The sequence below is a fragment of the Mauremys mutica genome, chromosome 2 (genome assembly GCF_020497125.1).
Source record: "Mauremys mutica isolate MM-2020 ecotype Southern chromosome 2, ASM2049712v1, whole genome shotgun sequence".
Lineage (NCBI taxonomy): Eukaryota > Metazoa > Chordata > Testudines > Geoemydidae > Mauremys > Mauremys mutica.
Window position 1 is genome coordinate 77,180,419 of NC_059073.1, and position 18,896 is coordinate 77,199,314.

The window sequence follows — 18,896 nt, forward strand, 5'->3', positions numbered from 1 at the left end:
TCAAGCATAGAACAAAGGAAAAATTATCTCAAATAGAAGTCTATTCTAGGATGATTTATTTTATTCTTCCAGTGTTTTTTTAAGCGTCTTGCATGAAAGATCTTTTATTTCTTATGGGTTTACTTTTCAAAACAAGTTCAGAACTGAAAGCAAATTCCTTATTTTGGGTCAAAATTCAATCAATGAACAGTCCGAATAAAAAGGCTAACTTTATTTTTTTCAAGATTTAGTAAAAGGTAGAGCTATTCTGGGCCTTTCAAAAAACAACACTTCTTTATGTCACCAACTTGTACATTGTCTGGCATCTTTACTAGGCCAGGAGGGGTTGGATTTCCTCCCCGCTTTTTGTTGTTCTTGATTTTTTCCGGTCCCTGTGTCTAGAACCTTTCTTGATGTGTTTATCTGTTAGGAGATTTTACTTAAATGTTGGTCTTAATTCTTCTGCTTGCATTTGGAATCCTATGAATATTTGTGTATCTCTCTCTCTCAGTAGATAGATAAATATTATAACAACCAACCAGGCACCATAACAAAAGCAGGACAAGAAAGCTATTATAATACAGCCATACAAATTTGAAGTATTTCTACATAATATTTTATGTTTAATAATTCAATGTAAAGTAACAGATCCTGCAGTCTTTGCTCAGGTAAAACATCCACTGACTTCCATTTGCCTAAGTGTTTGGTTCCAAATTTTGTTTCACAGTATAAACAAGAAAAGAGTATGCATAGCATTCAGATACGAATGATCAGTTACTAAAAACAAATGTCATCCCCCATTTAAACACATGCAATCAATTTCATACTCCATTCACAAGGGGAAGTAGCATTCTTTAAGCAGATCTGTAGAGTGGCATCTATTTGTCTGATATGTTACTATATGCCAAAGAGTACCAAATGCTGAATGCTCCAAAAGGAATTGTTTTATATATTATGGGTGAAATCCTGGACCCATTAAAGTTAATGACAAAACTCCCATTGACTTAAATGGTGCTAGGATTTCACTCTATACCTCAAAATTATGTTTTATATAGGAGTAAGCTGATGTTTTCAGGTGGCACCCTTACAAGTTATTGTTGTTTAGCTCTCAAAAGCCCACCCTTTCATTCATTTAGTGAAATCCACACTAACTCCTGAAGAGTTTATTCATTTCTGATAATTCAGAACTAGCCCTATTGTTTAGTTTTTACTTATGCCATTTTTGTCTTGCTGTTGTCACAGAAATTTGAGCTCATCCTGCCCACAGAAACAGCCACAAACAGTATCAAAGCCTAAAAGAGTAAAAACTTTCTCCATCACTTGATCTCTCAATAGGTAAAAGTAATTAATGTACAATTAATCATCAATGGTAATTCTGGCGAGCACAAGCACTCTCTCTTAGATGAAGTTACAATTTTAACTTCAGAGTCATAAACTGGTCAAAAATAAGCAAATAATATGCAACTATGTTGTTTGGAATTATTCTCTCCTTGAAGCTCTAAGGTTTGTTGCTGTCAGCTACAGAGATTTGCTCCTGATGGTGCTGTAATCCACTGCTGCTGGTAATTAGACATCATTACTGCTGCGTTAAAGGGAAAGAGAGAAGGGGAGAGGACAGACGGGGGCTAATTAACTACTTGATTCTAATGAAAGAAAGAGAGACTGATAGCAACTGGGAGGTTGTACCGGAAGAGACTAGACATACCACACAGACTTGAAGCAAGGGTATCTTGCAGGCTTAGAGCAGCTGAGGCTTGGTCTACTTTTTGTATTTCATGGGCAGTGACATGCTAGGTTTTGTTGCATTTTTCCCATTGCTTGTTTGGTGAGCATCCCAAAATCACAAGCCTGTTTTAAATATCAACTTAAATATGCAAGCAAGCGAGATATTTAGATAGTTACATGTAGGCTTCTTCAATTTTACTGGCCTGGTCTCCTCAAGAGCAACAGGAACAAATCAGTCTCTGAATGTTCACATCCCTCTGTGGTCTAGGAGATGCACTTTTGGTCACCAAGCAACAACATCCTGCAAAACAGCCATTTTAGGTCCAGAGTGGGACAACACACAGTGAAGTATTTGAATACACAGTCCAGCGAACATCTTACTTCTGCTACTTTTCACATTGTTATTGTTATTGTCATACATCCTTTTTCATTAAGCCCAAGCTGCACTTTATGAGAACAGTGAAATGATGCCTAACTTAAAGGCATTACATAAAAGTATTACATTGAGAAATATGCCAAATGGCTGACAATAATTAATATAAACTTTTAATGGTTGGTACCCACAATCACTTATGAATGTGTAGAACTAATATTACTAGTGTAATATCTTTTTAAACTCTATAAATGACTGTTATGATTGGTTTCCTTGTGTTCTCTGTCTATCCACTTTGCTGAAATTGTTGCCTGATTAAAAACTAGAGAACAAAATAATAATTGTTGCCTGATTAAAAACTAGAGAACAAAATAATAATTAATTAATTATCAATATTATTTGTCTTGGTTTGTGTTATTCCTGGGCAAAAATATGGTTCCTAAAATCTTCCCAGATTTAGAAACTGATAAAAAAATAAGCTAACAAATAATGCGCCAATAAATACCATCAGATTTTAAGCAGAACTCCCCATTTAAATAAGAAATTCTGCCTACAAATGGATTGTAAGATATGCCTCAATGTACAGAACATACTTTGTACAGAAATCTACAGGGACAGAAGCTCAAGGGCTAGATTCTGATAGTGTAAATCTGGAGTAACTCCACTGACTGCAATGGAGTTATTGAATAACTGAAATCAAGTCTTGCTTTCCGTATGCATTTTCCCATATTTTCTTTTATACTTTTCCCACTTGGGAACATAAAACCAACCTTCATTCAAAAACGAAAATATGTTGGCTTTAGTTAGATCCTTAGATCCTGACCCTACAGGAAGATATGCCTTAGAGGAATAATGGAGCTCCAAACAGGCTTAGGGTCTGCACTAATGGATCTGATTACAAGATCGGGGGCTTAAAAATTAAGGTTTATTGGGTTCAATAGACCAGTCTGTATCCTCATTTATCTATTCATGGAGTCATTTCCTGATCTTATAATTTGATGGGTGCAGTTTTGGTTATGAATACTAATATACAAGAAATACATTAAAAATAGTGTATATGTTAAAAGAGAGGGTGACATTGTTACTGAGTATTTTCATCTTGTGAGACACGTTATGGCAATCTTGTGAGACACGTTATGGCAATCTAAAAGTGTGCAGTGTCATTTCAATACTTTTCTCTTTATTTTTGTAGCAGTTAGTATTAAAGGTGAACAAAAGAGTTTGGAAAATATATGTTGGTAGTGCTATATCCTAATGAACTACTAAAATATAACATATGTAAGTACCACATAAAGGTGAAACAATGTAAGTAAGAGAGTGATGTTGAAGGTTGGCTGTAATTTATCCCAGAGTACACCTGTGCAGTAGTTCATAGTCCTACTAAATGCTTCCCCATTTCTCGAAAGCTCCACTCAACCCCTCATATCCTGCGATTTCTTGCTTATTCACCTTCCCCTCACAACCACATCTTTACTCAGCCCTTCACAGCTCCCCATTCCTCTTACCCACTCCCTATATCTCTGCTGCCCAGCTTGCTTCCTGGCCTGCTAATGGTCTCTGTGAGTAGTGGAGCTGAGGAATCAGGAAGGCATACAGGTAGTGTCAGAAAATGGACACAGCTGATAGAACTAAAGAGTTCAGATGGTTATTTTTATGTAGCTCAATTAGGTTTTCATGAATAAAGAGAATGTCTATGTCATAAAAATTAAAATATCAAAAGTGGCATATATTTAAGATGTTGTCTGTGTGTGTTTATGTGTGTGTGATATTTTGGAGTTTGTGGTAACTGCGTTTGTTTAGCTAGAACTATACAAAGAAGTGTGAGGAAAAACAGAGCAAATTTTTGAAATAAAAGCATCTGTAAATGTTTCCTCTGTAAAATTAGAAACTATTTTATTTTAAGATTAGATACAAAATACCGTTGTTCTTTGAATAGTGTGCCAAATTTAGAAACCAAATTAAATCACTTCAGTATGAAACAAGAATTTTAGTTTTCCTGTATGTGTAACTTTATCTGTCCAAAAGTCACTATTGATATCTCCATTTTATACATATTTATACACACAACACAGTCAGACACCCACCGACCTTATAAAAAATTAATCAGCCCAATAAAGAGCCAACATCTGGCATGAAAGTCCAAGTCTGTAACACAGTTCTTGGTTCCCATTTTTCTCCAGCAAATGTCTTGTAGAAGCAGTGTTCCAAAAATAAGTTGCCAGTTCAATTTATGCAAAATTTTGGAACTTTGCTTGGAATATTAAATTGGAGAAAGTGGACTTGATTCTCCACTGTTCTTTGGGCACTAAGCCTAGACCAAAGTGCAGGAGGCAGCTGATGAGAGTTGGCATAGCCAGAAGGCAAAAAGAAGAGCTAGCTGGCAGAGGAAGCAGCACAAATGGTGAATAGAAAATTGAGGAGGTAGATATGGAGAAAGATTAGGAAACAGGAAAGAAGGAAACATCAATAGAACACTGAAACTCCTGATTCTACAGCTCAGATTTACATAGGTAGAGAGCCCCTGGCAGCAGAAAGTTGGATGCAGTGGCACAAGGCACCACAGAAATGTCATTCCTGAGTAGCTTGCAGGCCAACACAGCTCCCAAAATGGGCAGCATTGACAGAACAACTAGTGTGGCTGAGGGATGTATTGATTCTGCAAATCTCGTAGGGACCTGCCAGAAGAAGATAAAGCTGCCTCTGATTGGTGAAGTCCCTGAAGGAGGGCAGATGGCCAGGTTGGTACATGCCTGTGCAGTTTGTGCTACTCTCTCCTGGCAAGAATGAACCTGATCTTGCACCTTTTCCACCTAATACTTTTTACCCTATTTAAGTAGATGAGAAACTACTTTTAAAAGACCACTTTTAAACAGGTACACTGAAATAAAATATCCAGATAGGCAAGGAACACTTGCCAGAATTAATGATGTTGGGCATTCTTGTACATATAAGGGACCTTGTTAAAGGTCACCATTTCTTTGTCTGATGAATGGCAACTTCCTACGCATTCATTTCAGTGTGAGTTTTATGGCTATTAGTACAGAGTTCTAAACACCTAATCCAAAGTTTTGTAAATTGAGTAACTTGCCATTTGGAGATATATATGTATAAGGACTAAAGACAGTCCCCTAAATTTAATGTAAGATTTGAACCACTAACTTGTACCTGTGAATACATATCAATTTAAGGGACTATCTGTAGTGGACATTTTAGTAAATATATCTAATCTATAGCAGAGTTCACCTTAAGCAAAGACTTTTTTCCAGACATAAATGTACAATATGAACTTTGGTCATTTTTATTAAATGACCTACTTGAAACTAGGCTGAAATTCATTCAACTATTTTCACTTGAGAGGTTGTAAATGAGCTCCACTGGGAAACGTCAGGCAAGAATTTTATCAATAAATTCACTGTCTGAAAGTTTTGTAACTTGTTGTTCCCCAAAACTCTTAGATTTAGCAGCAGACTACCAATGCTACCACGCCTTGGCTTCCTTTTTTAAAATAAATAAATTCAGAGAATATGGCCACTTACACTTGAATCACTCTCACTGCAGACTACAATTTCTAACATGGCCAGATATGTGTTGTGGTTAATCTCAATGTCTGCTAGCCAAAATCCTTGTCACAACATTGCCTATGAAACCGTGTAAGGTCTAAACTCAAGACAGACAAAGAACTCAAGTAACTGATACTTAATTATAAGCCGCTCTTTTGGTAAAACAGCCATTTCAGTGGTATGTGGAAAATCAAACTTTTAGAAGTGACTTGTATTCTCTAGGCCTGAATTGACAATTAAACAATTATTTAAATACATTAGGAGCAACATGCCTGTGATAGGGCCACTGGTTTTGCCAGATTGCAAGAGCAATCAAAGAGCATGAGAAGTTTCACTGAAAATAAATTATTTCATTCAAAGTCTTCCCCACTGTAAATGATGAGGAAGTACCTATCCCCGGATTACACTTTATAGGTAATGAAACTGAGACACTGATAGAAATAGAGGTATAGTTAGAAGAGGTGATGGGACAACTCAAGATAAATTACAGTAAATCACCAGGACTGGTACAAATCCAAAAGTTCTGAAGAATTAAAGAATGAAGTAATTAAAATATTAACATTTATCATTTGCCATTAAAACAGCTATGATACTGGGGGGTGGCCAAAAATCTATAAAAAAGTGGCAAGGATGTTCATAGAAATGATAGACCTGTGAGCTGTATTTCAATACCAGAAAAGAAACAGTAAGAAAATCATTACAGAGTTGTTAAGTCCTTAGATGAACATAACATGACTGAGATAAACCAGCAAGACTTCTGCAAGGGTTAATTATATTTCTCTAGCCTGTTAGAATTCTTTGAGATAACACAATACAGACCTGGTATATAAAACTTTAGACTGTCAAGTCTTTTTATAAAATAATTCAGAAGATGAAACTTAGGGCCTGAGTCTGTTTCCACTGAACTCAAAATGAGTCTGATATTGACTTTCGTGGGAGCAGGACTGGATCCTTGGTAATGATCGCATAAGAGACAAAAAGTCCTGTTAAAGACTAAATGCTGGTTAAGATATGGGAAACAAAGGATTGGAATAAATGGCAATTTTTAGCATGAGAAGTGATTAATAATGGTAAGAATGGAGTTCAATATATATAATGATTTGGAAGACAGGTGAATAGCAAGGTTGTCAACATTTGGTGGGGAACAGACATGCAAATTATTTGGGTTAGTCAGCTAGGAAGCACTGGGAGGAGAAAAAAGAAGTACCATAAAAAGTAGAAAAATAAGAAATATGGCAGGTGAAATTCACTCTAGACTAGTGGAAGGTAATTCACATAGTGTGTCATTGCCCTTTAATCATTGAAAGAAACAATTTAAAGTTTTTGGACACACCTGAGGTTGCTAGATTATGTGTAACTTCTTAGGGAAAATATCTAGGAACTATCTTCTTAATCCATAGTAGGAGTAAAAAACTAAGCTGTTAGACTGTGTTAAGAAGGAGATAGAGACTAATATGAAAATCATATTCTGCTTATTAATTCAGTGGTATACTCTTGCTTTTAATAATGTCTTCAATTTGGTTACCTCTTCTCTAAAGGGATATAGAAGAGATTAAAAGAGAAGTCAACAAAACTAATTAAAAACATGGAAGAGGAAAAATTAAAATGACTAGAATTATATAATTTTGAAAGGAAAAGGTTAAAAGAAAGTATGATGAGAGTACATTAGGTAGTGAATAATGTAGAGATGGCCAGTCAGATGCTATTCCATCAGACAGGAATATGTGACAACTGACATTAAAAAGTAGCAAATACAGGCCTAGACTGTAGCTTTAAATCTCTGGAAGTTGGGTAGAAAGTCTGCACTGCAGCTCCTGCAGGAATTCTGACTGACTCAATCAAAATTTCTACTGCGGATAATACAGTGGAGTGGGGCAGCTCCCAGTACTCTTTGGAGAGGTGCAACCTGCACTCCCTTTGTGCCAGTTCTGCTCTGCTGATTGGGGCAGAGCAAAGGACAAGGTCACGGTCCCACCTTCATCCTGTTTCTCCCATCCTCCTTTTGGGATGCTAGTATCAGTGATAACATTAACCTGAAGCAGTCCTTGACATTGCAGAGAGGGAGGTGTCTTTTTCTGTCCTCTCCCAATGAGCTCCACCAGGGTCAGCCACACTCTGACCCGTAGAATCGGTAAAAGGATGGACTATTAGACAAATCTGTAACTAACCTGTAGTTCCTTGTAAACTCCCAGCACCCTTCCATTTCCCTCTCTTGTGGTCTGGGTTTCTCATTGCAGAATGCTGGTGGCCACCTCCATCATTCTTTCATTTCAGATTTATCTCTACTAGTAGGTTTAATCCTCAGCTAGTAGGTTTCATGTACATATGCTGATATTGGCTGAGGTTAGAGAATAAAATCATTCCATGGCATAGTACTGTGTAATTTTGCCCAGGTATATTATGTTTTGTTTCGGGATTTATTTTACTATTTTCCCTGGAAACATGTTGTATAGGCTGCCATGGCAACAAGGACTAGATGGATCACTGGTCAGTTCCAGTATGGCAGTTCCTATGTATTTGTTTCTGAAGTGATACTAATCTAGAGGAGGAAAAGAGGTGTTAGCTGTAATGTTCTGGCAATACCCTATATGGGTCAATCCACAGTGACATTGATAGTGACTCGGGCAAAAAGTTTATGATCAACCACCCCTTCAAAGCAAATGTTCCTCCAACTCTGATTAATGGTTATATATGTTATTTCCACCTAAACTTTTTTTGCAGAGCTGCTGTGCTAGCATATTTGGTTGGTGCTGAAATACTGTTTAATTATTACTAAGATGACAGGAAAAGGACAGGAACCAGACCAGGATTGTTTGTGAAAAGAATGGCAAACGCTAGACACAATTACCTCATTCAAATGAAATATGATTTCTAGAAGGCATTGTGGGGTCTTTTCCATGGTGGTAGATAACCCAGGTCTCTGAAGGAAATATGGGATGTAGGTGTACGTTTATATGACATATCCATTATACTTTTATATATACAATAGGGGGAAAAGTAAGTACAAACCTCATGCTATTCTCTCTTCACTGGAGAAACTGATAGTTTTTCATATCCTCTTCTAGTAGCTTTCTATCATTTTATAAAAGTAGATCAACAAGCTCTACAGCCAATATTCCCATATGTATAAAAGAATTCTAATCAGAGCAAACATTCAAACCCTTCAGTTGTCACACTTTCTATCAACAGATCCTACACTCACATACTATGGTGGTAGGTGCCAGTGCAAAACCCCGAGAAAGGCAGACTGAACTCCAAGAAGTATTTTTACCCCCTTTTGCCTGGATTTAGGATTTCCCAACAAGGTTCTAACACAAAATAAGTCTGTAGGGGCAAACAACACCAAGAGGCTATGCTCATTTCCAAAATCATCAGAGTTTCAACAAGATGTATAATGCAAATTCATTTGGGGACTATAACTCTGCCGTTTTGTCCTTGTAATAAATATATGGGGACAAATTCTTCTGTTGCTTTTACCTGTGCAACCATACTGGCTACAGACAGTTTGGATTGGGGTAACTGAGAGATAACTTTGGCTCATGATGGGCATTTAAGGAGTTAAATGTGCATTTAAAAATATAAAACAAAGTTTTCCACCTCTAAATAAAGTATACATTTTTCCTCCCTAGCTGCTCTTCTGTGTAGCAAATACCAATGTTGTTCTCTCCAGAACATCCTAATTTTGCAAAGAATACACCTGGATTTAGGGTCAGGAGTGTGATAATGAAGTAATACAACTGTAAATACCACTTTAGCTGCATCCCTGTCTACTTTAACCATGGAGACTATTTTCAAAAAAGAGTGGGAAGATGTGTTCTTAAACAGGAGATAGTGAGCTAGCTTCATGTTTATGAATATTAGGAAGGGTTTTTTTTAATTTCTAGAATTGTAATAGATTAAGTTAGATTTTCTGATAATTATTTATCTATCTGGGAATTTTATCAAATAATTCTATTGGTAATTACTGATCTTTTAATATTTATAGAAAACTGGTTTTTCATAAATATTGAGATGTGATATTAGCGACATCTGTGCTTTTTTATATAAGCATTTAACAAATTAACAACTAACACCATCCATTGCAGTTTGAAAGTAGGCAATAAACAAAGTGGAATGTATTTGTTTAGGTTATAATAACTCATTAATCTTTTAATGAAACTCACTTACTAGGAGCAGTGAGCAAGCCAGAGGAGGACATATGAAAAAATTAAGGAACTGTAACTGTAAGAAGTTGGGGAAGAAGATAATTTGGGTAAACTGTTACTAAGGGCCCAATTCTGTCACCCTTATTTGCATGGGGTGAAATTCACCACTGGGAGAGGGCCATCACAAGCATATAAATAACTTCATAGAACAAAGATTATGCACCCTACTTTGAGGTCTTTTGTAGGTCTTTAGTGATGAATAAGCCAAGTACTGATCCTATGCCTGGGGGTGAAGTTCACCTACTTAGTATACCATGCTTACTCCATGCATGATATCAATGAGTGCTGGTGGCAGATTGGATTGTGAAACAAGGTGTCAACATGATCTATTAAAATAAAATTCCTTATTTTATATTTTTAAGATTAATTGAACTATAATTACCCTACTTACCTTGCCATAAAATATTCCAATGTGAGGGGCTATTGTCTAATAAATGTATGTACCACATGGTTAAAGGGGTTTGATTTTATGTCATTCATTTCAGTGCACACTTACAGGCAAATTTAGCTTTGATGTAATCCTCAGAGTGACCTCACTGAGTTGCAGTAGCTCTCACCACTCCTGAATATGGCCTTTATTCTTTGCTTATAACATATTTGACCGTAATTGTCTCAGCCAATCACAGTGAAGTGTATACTTACTTCTTATTTATGAAAATCCTCACACTGATTATTCGAGAGGGTCTGGGTTGAAGAATGGTTCATTGGCTTTAGACTTTTGAACTTTACCTGCATTGAAGCACATGAAACATAGTTACTTCCCCTTCTCACCTTTCCAACTAAACATTCTCTTCACACACATTTTTTCTGTTTATTTTAAAAGTTTTCTAGTCTCCCTTTTCCACAGCTTTTGCAACAGCAGCTCCAATGGAAAACAGTACCAAATTCAGAATAATAGTAATAAATATAATGAGTTATAAAGTAAATGAGGTAAAAAGTAAGGAAGTTTTCCATATTTTGGGCTATTGGTCTTTAGCCTCAGAGTTTATGAAGCCCAGCATACAATGCTACCTGCAAATGGAGCAATCACAAATTATCAGCTACCTAACCACTGGAAATATTTGGAAAATGAGGGGAAAATTATGTTTTCCATTTTTCACTAAAGTTTTGTTTCTGCAGAAATTTGCCCTTCTAACAATGAATGCTGCCACATCTTATTTCTAAGTACAGTTTATTACTCAACAATGCAGTATTATTGATTTTATATATTAGCATAGCACTCATCATCACAGCAAATTCGTAGCTAACTAGAATGTGTTTGCTGGTAATACTCAAAATGTTTTTTTTCTTTACACAAAATTGCAAACCTGAATATAAACATGAGGTATACTTTAAGACCATAAGAATGACCATACTGGGTCAGACCAATGATCCATCTAGTCCAGTTTCCTATCTTCTGACAGCGGTCAATGCCAGATTCTTCAAGAAAATGAACAGAACAGGGCAATTAACTGTTGTCCAGTCCAAGCATCTGGCAGTCTGAGGCCTAGGGACACCCAGAGCATTCGGTTGCATCCCTGATCATCTTGGCCAATAATCATTGATGGACCTATCCTACATGAACTTATCTAATTGTTTTTTGAACCCAGTAGTTTTGGCCTTCGCAACAACCCCAGGCAATGAGTTCCACAGATTGACTGTGAATTCTGTGGAGAAGTACTTCCTTCTGTTTGTTTTAAACCTGTGCTTATTAATTTCATTGAGTAACCCCTGGTTCTTGTGTTATGTGAAGGGGTAAATAACACTTCCTTATGCACTTTCTCCATACCATTCATGATTTTATGGTCCTCAATCATATCTGCTCTTGTCTTTTTCAAGTTGAACAGTCCCAGTCTTTTTAATCTCTCCTCACATGGAAGCCAGTCTGTACCTTCATTCATTTTTGTTGCCCGTTTCCATTTCCAATATATCTTTTTTGAGATGGGGCTACCAGAAATACAAACAGTATTCCTGGTGTGGGTGTACCAAGGGTTTATATGGTGGCATTATATTTTCTGTCTTATTATCTATCGCTTTCCTAATGGTTCCTAACATTCTCTTCGCTTTTTTGACTGCCATTGCACAGTGAGCAGATATTTTTAGAAAATTATTCACGACTCCAAGATCTCTTTCTTGAGTGGTAACAGCTACTTTTGACCTCATCATGTTGCATCTATAATTGGAATTATGTTTTCCAACATATTTCCAATTATTTTGCCTTTATCAACATTGAATTTCATCTGCCATTTTGTTGCCCAGTCACCCAGGTTTGTGAGATCCCTTTGTAACTCTTTGCAGTCTGTTTTGGACTTCACTATCGTGAGTAATTCTGTATCAACTGAAAATTTTGCCACCTCACCATTTTAACTCTTTCCGGATCATTTATGAACATGTTGAACAGCACTGGTCCCAGTCCTGGGGGACACCTAGGGGATGTCCATTACCTCTCTCCATTATGAAAACTGACCATTTTATTCCTTCCCTTTGTTTCCTGCCTTTTAACCAGTTACTGATCCAAGAGAGGACATTCCCTCTCTTGAGGGAGGGATAGCTCAGTGGTTTGCCTGCTAAACCCAGGGTTGTGAGTTCAATCCTTGAGGAGGCCGCTTAGGGATCTGGGGCAAAAATTGGTCCTGCTAGTGAAGGCAGGGGGCTGGACTCGATGACCTTTCAAGGTCCCTTCCAGTTCTAGGAGATTGGTATATCTCCAATTATTACCTTTTTATTACCCTCTTATGACTGCTTACTTGCCTTAAGAGCCTTTGGTGAGGGACCTTGTCAAAGGCTTTCTGAAAGTCCAAGAACACTGTATCCACTGGATCATCCTTGTCCATATGCTTGTTGACTTCAAAGAATTTTAATAGGATGATGAGGCATGATTTCCCTTTACAAAAGCCATATTGACTCTTCCTCCAACAACCATGTTCATCTACGTGTCTAATAATTCTGTTCTTTACTGTAGTTTCAACCAATTTGCTTGGTACAGAACTTAGGCTTGTGGGCCTGTAATTGCCAGGATCATCTCTGGAGCCTTTTTAAAAATTGGTGTCACATTACTTGTCCTGCAGTGACTTGGTACAGAAGGTGATTTAAGTGATAGGTTACACAGGGTTACGTACCACTTTGTAGTTTAGGAATATGTTCAGATACAGTTAGATAATAGCATTAATATCCATTTGATATGTGTTGTGTTACCCATTTTCTTCTTCAATTCTGGTTATTTCTGCCTTTGCAATTGCCGACTGTCATTTACTAAAAGCCATAGATTTTAGTTTCTTTACACTGTCTGTACTTCCAGACCTTGAGGCCTGCTGCTTCTAATTTTGCATTCCAGCCCAACTGCAGGAGCTGAGAGTCAAATGTATGTATCATGTATGGGGAGTAGGATCAGTACACTTGTGTAACATTAGTTAGTTGAACCACTAAGTTGCCTGCATTTTAATTTTTTGATCTTTGATTGGAAAGCATATTATTCTGGTGAGTAACCAGATGCAGCCTAAGCTGCATACGAGAGGAGATCTACAAGCGGGCTTCTAAATCTAGGCTACTGTAAAATAAAATTTAAAAAAAATCAATTAACTGTAGAATCTATTAGGTCCAATCCACCCACCACCATCTGGAGCAATAACTTATCTGTCTTATTTATCTAAATAAAATTTTGTACATGATGAGAGTGGAAATATAGTAAATATGCTGATTTTAGTTGAAATCATTTGCATGTTGGAAATTTTATAAAATTTCCAAGGCCAGAATGACTGAATTTAGGAATTACTGAATAACAATACCATTGTAATCTGAAATTTACTGTTTTAGGACCCAATCCTGTTCCTACTGAAGTCAATATCAAAATCCCACTGATTTCAATAGAAGCAGGATTGGGCACTAATACTTCTAAAAATTCTAGGTGGTAATACACATGTCAGTAACTTGCTCATAGTACACTTTACCACAATAGTATTTGACTGTCAGCACTTTCATTACTTTTTAAAGAATATACAGGGTCAGATTTTCAGGTGCACCCAGCTTCCACACCACAGAGGGCTTGAGCCATTTTACAGTGATTCTATTCACACCTGGAACTCTTTAGAAGCAGATTAGGATTCTGCTGCATGCAGCTGAGTCAGTCGTGGCTCCCTTCCCTGGCCATGTACTAAGGGCTTCTGTAAAGTAGGGAGAAGATCTCTTGCTGCCAAGAGACAAAGAAAATACATCTGTACTCCTCATGATGTACCTCTGACACTGGATACCAAATATGCCCATCCCGAAAAGAAACCTCAAAAGTGAATGCCTTTAAATGGTTCAGGTTCTCTCTCTCAAACTGAACCAGAAGATCATTATGGGCAACTATTCCTCTCCCCCATATTATTCAGCAAGGATCAGTTATCTCTTCCTGTTCTTCAACATCTATTTTTTAACCACTTGAAGAGCTGGTGAAACAACATGGGCTAAAGTATCAATAGTATATAGGCAACACCATCTCTTTATGTCAAATGTAAACAGCACCGTCTCCCAGCATTCTCAATAATTTACGCAAAATTTACACCTGGATGGCTAATGTTGAACCCAGATAAGACTAAGGAAATACTGGCAATAAGAGAGAAGTTCTGCAGGAAATTCAAAGGTTAAGATTACTACTGCAACATTAACTTAGTCATATTAAAACATATATTTAACAGCACAGCCCCCAAAATATTGCATCTGTCATGTGTGTGCCGTGGCCAAGCTGTAGTTGCTGTGGGAACCATAATTGAATTTTCTAACTTTTTGCATGTTTGATTGTGTATTAACATACACCTTTGAATTTATTTTAGTACTATGCTCTAAGGTCATATGCTGCATGTTTTTTCTTTACAAGCATAAACATTTTATCATTTAAAATAAAGCTAAATCCTATATAATTCTTTAAATGACTATAAGATCTGCGTAGATATTAACAGAAGTAGGAACATGATTCAAGAACAATTACCAAGTTTCAATCTGGTTAATTTTGTGTGTATAAAATAAAAACGGGAGTGTTATAATTATTGTCTTTTGAGCATGGTATTAAGAACAAACCTTTACTTGTTATACTGATGTGTTTTCTGGAGCCATTCAAACTTTGTTTGGATCATGCAGTAAGAGGAAAAAATCTCAACCCTAATTGGTGAAAAACCCTTGAAATTCCGATAGAAAAATATCTATGATGCTTAAATTATCAATTGAAATTAATGGGAATAATTTTATTTTTCTTACCTGTGAAACATTCGTTGTGTGTGACTATGACTTGTGGATATAATGAATGAACTGAGAAATACATATATCTGCCACTGGTTTAGCAATTGGCAGACATTTCTTCCTCCCCTCCCCTCCCCCTATAGCCATATGGTACGGTAAATAAGTGCTATAGGGTTTCCTAAGCTAGGTACAGTCTAGATTTCTTGTTGAAAATATAGTTCCTGTACGATAGCTCTTGCATAGTACACAACGTTTGTCCTCTACAAGCACCTCTCCCTGCCTGTGCGTTCAACAGCCGGATAATAACCTAGAAACTGATCTCTCACACCCTGTGTTTAGCATACACCTTGGGAGAGAGAGACGACCGGGTGAATCAAAGAGCTTAGTGCTGGCAGCTTAAAAAGGGGCCATATGTCCTGCCTGGCTGGTCTAGTGGTTTTCTCTAGGTTGGTCTCACCCACTCAGGGGGCGCCGCTCCTTAAAACAAAGGAGGGGGAGTGGGACCCTCCCTGTAACATCAGGGGAGCAGCAGCGTAACGCCGCCGGCCTTTGTGTGGGGCTGACCAAGGCTCCCCTAGAGAGGGGAACGGGGCTCCTCCCCCGGGGTAACACTGCGGGAGAAGCCGTGGCCCTGGCACAAGGAGGGCAGGAAAGTCCGCCCCAAGGGGCTCCGTGCGGCACGAGGATTTCCCGTCCCAGCAGCTGTGCCCCGGGCCCCGCTCCCCCGGGGGGGAGGACGGGAGCAGCCCCGCTCTCCTCGCCCCCAGCCCTCGCCCCGTCCGCGCCGCTGCAGGGTGCGCCGCTGGGGCAGGGCCAGCGGGAGCCCCGCTGCGCAGGCTGCAGCGAGACACAGGATGGGCCCGGGGCCATGCTGCGTCTCTGCGGCTGCCTCCCCCGCCTCCGCCACGGCGGCTGCTGGGTTAATTGATTCAGGGCCCGGACTGGCACTCAGGGCCCTATGGGGCGGGGGGGGGAGGGGGGAGGAGGCTCTCCCTGCCTCCCACCCCTCCTGTTCCTATAGTAACACTGAAATACCTCCAGCGCCGGCAGGGCTCGGAGGCGCCTCTCCGGATTGGTGGAGTCTCGGGGAGGGGAGGGGGCAGCGCAGGGAGCGGGGCTGGGGCAGGCCTGGCAGCGGCTGCAGCAGCAGGCTGAGCGCATCCTCCTCCTCCCCGCCCCCCACCGAGCCGCGGCCACTCGAGTTCCCATGGAGACTGTGTGTGCAGCAGCAGCAGCAGCACCTGGATGGGCAGCAGCCTGGAGAGATGCAGGGCCATGGAAAGGCACCCACCCACGCTGACACCCCAACACGTGCTGCTGCCGAGTGACACTGACACCCCAACACATACTGCTACAAATGACACTGACACCCTAACACTGACACCCCAACACGTGCTGCTGCCGAGTGACACTGACATCCCTACCCTGACACACTGACACCCCAACACATACTGCTGCCAAGTGACACTGACACCCTAACACTGACACCCCAACACATACTGCTGCCGAGTGACACTGACACCCTAACAGTGACACACACTAGCACCCCAACACATACTGTTACCCAGTGATACCGACACCCCCCCAACACATATTGTTACCTAGTGACACTGACACGCTAATACTGACACACACTTATACCCCAACTCATGCTGCTATGCAGTGATATTGACACCCCCAATAGACTGACACTGATACCCCAACACACCAGTATTGACACAGTCATCATAACACACACACAACACATATTGACATCCACTGACACGCAGGCGAACTGACCCATGCACATTGCTACACACATACACACACCAGTACTGACACACACAGTCATAATCACACACACACACACCAAAACACATTGCTACCCAATGATGCTGACACCCTATCACTGACATACACAATAACAATGACACCCTCCCAATACTGACTCATTCATTGATATTTACACACACACACCACTTACAGCTACTGACACTGACAACCCCAATACTGACACAGACAGTGACATGCAAACACAGCAATACTGACATGGGGTGACACTGACATAAACATACACACACACACACACACACACTGCTGCAGCCACAAACATGCACCAATACTGACATGCACAGTGACAATGACACCGCCCATACTGACAGGCAGTGACAATCACACTCACACTGCTGCACACATAACTCTCCCCAATATTACACATGCAGTGACAGATACATACATTGCTGTATAGCAAAACTGGCACACATACATTAACACTCACACACATATGCTGACACTGACGCACAGTGACACAGACAACAAAAAAATCACCTGTGTGACAAGGTACCCTTGGGCAAAGCAGGGATAGGAATAGGAATAATTGTTAGTCTAATTAAAGATGTAGCCCTGACCCTAGATCCAATAAGACCACTCGGCTCAGAACTGGACAACAGAAGGTTTCAGCGACTTCCTCCACATCACCACCTACACAGAAAAACTCCAGAGCATCAATTCAAGATACAGTCCTAGCCCCATCACTAGCAATGGGCCCATAGTAGTAGAAACATGCATAACCAAACCTGAATACAGTAAGAAGACAGATAACAATATTATAGAAATAATATATACATAATATATTATATAGTAATACATACACACACACACACACGTGATGTAGTAAACTCTCACTTCCATATTCTGGATGCTCTTCACAACTCTAGGCATAAATTACTATTCACAAAATTATGAAAATGACCTCGTGCTATAAGTAGCTGGAAGATACAAGACTGCCCTTGATCTTTGGACACAAGCCCTAAATCCCTGATTTATTCAGAATGCCATGACATGACCATACCACAGGAGACCTGGCTAGGCAAAGATAGCCCTGCCCACTGCCACAGTGGCTATAAGGAACAGCAAGTAAATGCTGTAAAGTCCTGGTGTCCAATCAGTGGCTTTCAAGGCACTACACTGTGGCTCTCAAGGGCAACAGCGTTAAAAAGAAAACTTGTATTTGGTTACAATTTGAAAATATGATTCCTGAGTTCTGAAATTTTTAACCTGATGAGTTTGAACCAGTTCTGTCACCATGGGGAGGAGAAAGGGGATTGTCTGCCCAACTGCCTCCCACCTGCAGCCCTAGGACAAGCTCTGTCTTGAGCAAAGAGCACTCTGAATCATAGGCGTGAGAACTAGAAGTGTGGGGGGTGCTGCAGGTTTCACGTGGGGCTCCGCTCCTGGCCCTGCAGGAGGGATCCCGGCTGCCGGCCCCATGCCCGGGCTCTGCTGCTCCTCAGCCTGCATGTGGGCTTCTGGCTGCCGGCATCACACGTGGGCTCTGCTCTCGGCCCTGCACATGGGCTCCACTGCCAGCCCCTCGCCTGGGGTCCTGGCTGCTGGCCCCATGCCTGGGGTCCCAGCTGCTGGCCCCACCCCCACCCCCCAGCTGTGGTCCCAGCCTCGGCCCCCTTACCCCTCTCCAGGTCCCCCTCCTGGAGACACTTTCCTGCTTCTGTCCCCAGCTTGGGGGGGGGGAGGGAACAGAGGTAAGGGGGCTGGCTTTCATCATCCCCACTATTAAAAGTATTCCAGTGCCACTGCTCTGAACAGCTGCTTCCTCTTCTCTGCTTCACCTGTTCAGTTGCTCCCCTGCTGGCTGCCTGCTGCATTGCACAGGGGAAGAAGGAAAGAATTGCTCAGGCTGCTCTATTGCTTGCTTACCTGCTGGGCTATAGGAGCCCTGGAGAGAGCAGGTAGGAATTTGATTGGCTCTGCTTGAGTGGAGGTAAGCACATAGTTGACTCCCTTTTCCCACACAGCTGTCTGGGGCAGACCAGGAGATAGGCGGGGGTGGGCACAGATGTCCTTAACCCCAACAGCTACAGA

At 40.2% G+C, this 18,896-nt stretch overlaps 1 protein-coding gene and 1 long non-coding RNA gene across 7 annotated transcripts in view; one reads left to right on the plus strand and one right to left on the minus strand.

Moving 5' to 3' along the window:
- The window catches only part of NOL4 (nucleolar protein 4), a 250,034-nt gene that overhangs the window by 3,332 nt on the left and 227,806 nt on the right, over positions 1–18,896 (plus strand). The gene's annotated exons all lie outside the window — the stretch shown is intronic.
- On the minus strand, positions 344–18,705 carry LOC123364920. 4 transcript variants are annotated; one of them, XR_006577354.1, is made up of 3 exons: positions 18,644–18,705; positions 10,485–10,571; positions 344–2,005 (listed from the first exon to the last, which is right to left on the minus strand). It is a non-coding gene; the product is annotated as an uncharacterized LOC123364920 (long non-coding RNA). The 4 variants fall into 4 exon arrangements; XR_006577352.1 differs by lacking the exon at positions 18,644–18,705 and adding an exon at positions 16,071–16,173; XR_006577353.1 differs by lacking the exon at positions 18,644–18,705 and adding an exon at positions 15,054–15,446.